Here is a 7,255-nt window from a genome sequence, read left to right as displayed (position 1 = left end):
AGGACTTTTCTGGTGTCGATAACATTAGAATTGGAAGGACTTTTCAGGTGTCGATAATATTATAATTGGAAGGACTTTTCCAGTGTCGATAATATTGTAATTAGAAGGAGTTTTCCGGTGTCGATGATATTGGAATTGGAAGGACTTTTCCGGTGTCAATAATATTGGAATTGGAAGGACTTTTCCAGTGTCGATAGTATTGGATTTGGAAGGACTTTTCCAGTGTCAGTCGTATTGGAAATGGAAGGACTTTTCCGGTGTGTGCAGAGACATACTGCTGTCTTCATTCTTATTGCTGTTATTTTTCAAAAGAATAATTATTATTATTAATACTTATAGTGGTGTTAAGGTCATAATCTCCATCTATGTCATGAAAAACTTTTATTCATTAACCGAAAATTATGACATTTAAAGATCACTCATGAATGGCAGAGACATGGAACAGTATTAATGTTCTAGCTGGCAGGACAATGCCCCAGAGACTGACCTTACATGCATGTGATCAGCGTTCAAGCCCCCTCTCCACCCAAGATAGGATGAGTGAGGGCCAGGCAATGGCTGCTGATGACTCGGCAAGTAGACTTATAGGCTTCCACAAACCCTCCATCCTTAGGTCACAAGGATGGTGAGGTTGCAGACACTACAATAAATTTATCGAGCTTAAGTTGCTCTCGAACCCCTGTCCAGCAGATCACTAGGCTGGGAAGTATATAACAGGCTACTGCAAATATAACAGGCTACTGCAATCCTAAATTATTTCTTATAGTAGTGGCGCAAAAGTCGATATATCTATCTTGGTTACACACACACAAATTGTCCGGACAGATTCTCCGATCGGTGAAAAACTATATTTTTATTTTCATATTTCTTTCTATACTACAAAAAAAAAAAAAAAAAAAAAAAAAACAAAAAAAAAAAAAAAAAAAAAAAAAAAAAAAAAAAACTACTGAACTCTAATCTTCAGTTTGGCAATGATAGATAGAAATATTACTAACAGTACATTTATACTCGATCATCCTTGACTTTTTATTTTATTTTTCTCTTTTTCCGTTACGACTTTTTTATTTCTATGATATTGGAAAGTTCTTGCGTGTAAAATCCCGTTTTCCATCAAAGAATTCAATTTGATTCGCTTCGTTATACATTTGCCAGAATGTATTATGCACTTAGCATTGATCTGAGGTGTTTTCTCAATTAATGTATTTTTGTGTATCAGGCAAGATGCAATACATCTCCATTCATCACATGATCTTGTAGAGTTTAGCTACTTTCTTGCCATGAAAGTTTGGTTAGAATTAGTTTAGGTAAAATATTTATAATGAAGATTACATTTGCGCTTTAATTTTTTTTTTAAATGTATTGTTAAGATTTGCCGTATATGTAGGCGTTCATTGCCTTCTCTTTTGTATTTTCGAGGTGTGAAAGATATATTAATAGCTATATGAGAGAGAGAGAGAGAGAGAGAGAGGGAGAGGGAGAGAGAGAGAGAGAGAGAGAGAGAGAGAGAGAGAGAGAGAGAGAGCGAATATAGATTTTCCTAAATTCATAGATCTATATTAAGGAGTTCTACGTAGCTAGCATTTGAGAGAGAGAGAGAGAGAGAGAGAGAGAGAGAGAGAGAGAGAGAGAGAGCGAATATAGATTTTCCTAAATTCATAGATCTATATTAAGGAGTTCTACGTAGCTAGCATTTGAGAGAGAGAGAGAGAGAGAGAGAGAGAGAGAGAGAGAGAGAGAGAGAGAGTGGCAATATAGATTATTCTAAATTAATAGATTTATATTAATGACTTTTACGAAGCTAGAATGAAAGAGAGAGAGAGAGAGAGAGAGAGAGGGTAATAAAGATTTTTCTAAATTTCAAGATTTATATTAAAGACGTTCTTAGCTATTATGAGAACTACTTGAGAGAGAGAGAGAGAGAGAGAGAGAGAGAGAGAGAGAGAGAGAGACCCCGCTAATGCCTCTTTCTAAAACATTTTTTCAAAAAGAATTGATTTATAACTGGGTAATGATATGCTTGAATCCTGAGCGGGGCTTGAGTGATGTGTCTTCGAGGTTGGTGATGTGTGGACATGAGCGCGCTGAGGATCAGCCTGAGCTTGGATAGCAATGAGGAAATGATGGATGTCTGACAATATATGGGTGAGAGGAATGAGGATGAGGAAAGGGTGTGGATGGCTGGGCGGGCGGGTGAGGGCAGGTGGAGATTGGATGAGAATTGGTAGGTCTCTCCGTTTGTTGGTGGGGTGGGGGTGGGGGGGGGGGGTTTAAGATGAAAATATGTAAATAGTGGACGAGATACACAGCTAAAAAGATAGAAATTAATTATATTAATTATTATTGAATACTAGTATACGCAACCCGTCAAAAAGGAAAGTTAAATATTTAGATAGATATGCACACACATATTCAACCCTTCCCGTCCCCTCCCCCATTCTTAACAACAACCCTTCTCACCAAGGTATGACTATTTCCCCTCCCCCTACCTGAGGGACGGGTAGAGACCGAGTAGTTATACGCCTGGCAATGCCACTATGCGTGACCGGAAATATATATATATATATATATATATATATATATATCCAGACTTGCTCTTTATTACATAGGGGATATAATAATCAGATTATATTCTATCTTATTTATATGGGAAATACATATTTTAATGTTGTTACTGTTTTTAGAAATTATTATTTTGATTGTTTAATTCTTCTCTTGGAGTTTATTTTTTCCTAGTTTCCTCTCCTCACTGGGCTATTTTTCCCTGATGGTCCCCTTGTCCTTACAGCATCTTGCTTTTCCAATAAGGGTTATAGCTTACAGTCTAACGATGAATGTAGTTATTATTATTATTATTATTACTTGCTAAGCTACAACCCTAGTTAGAAAAGCAGGATGGTATAAGCCCAGGGGCGCACACAGGGAAAATAGCCCAGTGAGGAAAAGAAACAAGGAAAAATAAAAATTTAAGAAGAGTAACAATATTAAGATAAATATCTCCTATATAAAGTATAAGAACTTTTAAAAAACAAGGTGAAGAGAAACAAGACAGAACAGCGTGCCCGAGTGTACCCTCAAGCAAGAGAACTCTAACCCAAGACAGTGGAAGACCATGGTACAGAGGCTATGGCACTACCCAAGACTAGAAGAGCTGCTGACCATAGCCAAAGAGTCTCTTCTACCCTTAACAAGAGGAAAGTCGCCACAAAACACAGTTCAGTAACTCCTTGGGTGAAGAATTGTTTGGTAATCTCAGTGTTGTCAGGTGTATGAGGACAGAGGAGAATGTGTAAAGAATAGGCCAGACTATTCGGTGTGTCTGTGTGTGTAGGCAAAGGGAAAATGAACCGTAACCAGAGAGAAGGATCCAATGTAGTACTGTCTCGCTAGTGCATATTTGAGCATATCCTTATGTCTTCTCTCAATTTAGTTTCAACATAGTTTTGTAATTGGCATATTTCATCCTTTATCTTGGTTTTATGGTTTTATTTTATTTATAATTTAGTTCTTTTTATTGCATAGAAAAACAAAATGGAATTTTTGGGTATTAGTTAAAAACTTCATTTAAGTTAGGTTAGATTTTTTATTTTTACTTCTCATATATCTCAACGTATCCAAAACCATTTTGAGAATTACTAATTCCTGGGTTTCCATATTTTTTTGTAACGAAAACTATGTTAAAATAGCGTTCAAAGTTAAATATACATTTTGCGTTTAAATGATCGGTATGTTCTACAACACAGCCCCCTTCATTCATTTCTGCACATTATTTTATCAATAAACAAGATACTTAACCCTACTAGCTCATTATTGGCTATTAGCATGATAATTAGAAGCTCCAGAAATTGCTATTATATATCACATGGCATCCGCTAATTACTTTACTTCGTAAACAAATTAATCGTCTGTAGAGAGTGTTGAAAACAAGTTCTTGGATGAAGACTGCGAATCAATGTTTGCAATAGACACCTTTATGTGTAGCGCATTCTAGATTTTCGGTTGTAAAAACTGTACATTATTATTATTATTATTATTATTATTATTATTATTATTATTATTATTATTATTACTACTTACCTACTTATTTACTTACCTACTTACTTATTTACTTACTAAGCTACAACCCTAATTGGAAAAGCAGGATGCTATAATCCCAGGGAATCCAACACCTTTATGTGTAGCGCTTTCTAGATTTTCGGTTGTAAAAACTGTACATTATTATTATTATTATTATTATTATTATTATTATTATTATTACTTACCTACTTATTTACTTACCTACTTACTTATTTACTTACTAAGCTACAACCCTAATTGGAAAAGCAGGATGCTATAATCCCAGGGAATCCAACACCTTTATGTGTAGCGCATTCTAGATTTTCGGTTGTAAAAACTGTACATTATTATTATTATTATTATTATTATTATTATTATTATTATTATTATTATTATTATTATTATTATTATTACCTACTTACTTATTTACTTACCAACTTACTTATTTACTTACTAAGCTACAACCCTAATTGGAAAAAGCAGGATGCTATAATCCCAGGGAATCCAACAGGGGAAAATAGCTCAGTGAGGAAAGGAAATAAGGAAAGCAATAAACTACAAGAGTAGTAATGAATGATGAGAATAAAATATTTTTAGAACAGTAACAACATTAAAATACATCTTTCATGTATAAACTATAAAAACGTCCAAAAAACAAGAACAAATAATAAGATAGAATAGGATGCCAGAGTGTATCATAGAAGTATTACTATTTTATGCTTGTGAGCAGTGAGTTTGTTTGATATAACGTCAAAGTTCACTATAAAGCCATATCTAGATTTTTATTTTTCCTTCAAAAAAAAAGGTAGATAGAAAATAGCAAGGTGAATTATTTATGATAATGGATTTATAATGGGTCATCTGAATGGTTTTTTGAAACAGCATCTTTGGCTGAATATGAATGAATAGTAACCTTATCACAAGACAAACCAAAGGTGTAAAATGAACAGCAACCTTATCACAAGACAAATCAAAGAAGGTGTAGAATGAATATTTCTTATCGTCTGATCGCTCAGAGCAAACCAACCTAATATGGGTGGCCCTGACTAGTACAGCTAAGGATCGGGTGTTTTGGGGGAGCCTATAAGTCTATCTACTTAGTCATCACGAGTCAATGCTTGGCCCTCCTTGGTCCATACACATATGGTCAGTCTCTAGGGCATTGTCCTGCAAGCTAGAGCGATGTCACTGCCCCTTGCCACTGCCATTCATGAGTGGCCTATAAACCTTTAAGGCATCCCCACTCAAAAAAGGGATGTTATGTGTACATGAAACATAATGCATGTGGTAAAAATGAGAACGAACTACACATAGAAGAAAAGCAAGAATAATAATTATAACGAGAAATGGGCGGTATCAAAACTAGAAGAGATTGCAACGGAACCCTTTTTCCCAGAGAGCTCCGTTCATATTTCAGAGCGTTTACTCAAATTATAAGACCCCGCGAGAGTTATAGTGGCTATCAGATGTGGCGCTTACTTATCATCAGCATTATGGGGAGTGCCCCAGGGTCCTCTTTTTGGACCGCTCACACTCGCCTAAGCATGATTATATTTATTCTAAGTTGCCCAGGATTCTTTTTTTTATTCTTTTTTTATTCTTTTTTCTATTCTGTTTAGGTGAGGGGATGATTATAGTAATGTGTTTAATGGAATTCATACACAATGAGTGTTCCCAGGATCTTGAACTTCCCGATCAAAATGTGTTGGGGAGGTGACCACGAGTGCTGACCTGCCTTGCGGGGTGCTGGTTTTTTTTATATAAGGGATTCTCAATTATATAATAAAGGGCAACGTGTGTGTGTATATTTTATATATATATATATATATATATATATATGTATATATATGTATATATATTTATATATAAACAGTATATAACTATATATATATATATATATATATATATATATATATATATATATATAAAGTATATATACAGTATATAACCATATATAAGTATATATATGTATATATATGTATAAAAACAGTTTATAACTATATATGTATATATATTTACTTTTATGTATATTTACATATGTATATATATATTTATACATATATAAAAATTTATCTATATATATAATGTGTGTATATATAAATATATATATTGATACATATATAAATATATATTTATATACAATATGTATATGTAAATATATATATATATATATATATATATATAATTTATATATTTATATATATATATATATATAAATATAACACATATATAAATAAATAAATTTTATTTTTATATATATATGTGTGTGTATATATAATATAGACATATATATACACACACACACACACATAAACACACACACACATATATATATATATATATATATACAGTATATATACTATATACTATGTATTTGCATTCTTATACATATTGGCAATGCATATTGAATCTTTATCTGTATTCATTTATAAGCGAATTCAAGGGAGAGATTTCTTAGCAAAATACGAAAGATAATTTTTATTTCCTTAAGTTGATAAGGTATCCCGATAACATTAATTACTTCACCGAAGTCCTTAACTAATTGCCGCTTTAATGACCTTAGCCAATCGGGCATGGCAGACTTCTCATCTAAACCCCCCCCCCCCCCCGTTGAGTTGATCCTTTCTTTGAAGTTATTTGGTTTGGTAAAATCATGAATTATTTTATGTTTCAGAAATTTTTAAATAAGCGAACAATTTGGGGGTCTTATTATTGTTAGAGAAGGTTTTAAGCTTTGTTTTGAAGTTTAAAAAGTTTTAGTTATTTTTTACGATAGGTTTTCTAGTAGAAGAGCACACGTGTATGTATATATATATATATATATATATATATATATATAGTATATGTATATATATATATATGTATATATATGTGTATATATATTTATATATATGTATATAAATATGTATATATACAGTATATATATATATATATATATATATATTTATAAATACAGTATATATGCATATACATATATATGCATGTGTGTGTGTATGTGTGTGTATTTGTTTATATAGCCATATACTTACTCTTTATTATATAGGGAGATGACTTGTCATTCTTTATTTTAATCCATTCCTGCAATTTTGTTGTTGTTGAAAACCATAATTTCTTTTTACGAATAAATTGGAATAATGCAGTAGTTTCCCAGTTTCAAAACCTAATAATAGTGCAGAATACAATAATTACAATACTTCTAGTT

This window comes from Palaemon carinicauda, chromosome 1, assembly GCF_036898095.1.
Source record: "Palaemon carinicauda isolate YSFRI2023 chromosome 1, ASM3689809v2, whole genome shotgun sequence".
In the NCBI taxonomy this organism is placed as follows: Eukaryota; Metazoa; Arthropoda; class Malacostraca; order Decapoda; family Palaemonidae; genus Palaemon; species Palaemon carinicauda.
The sequence above is the reverse complement of the archived record's forward strand: the minus strand, read 5'-3'. Positions refer to the sequence as shown.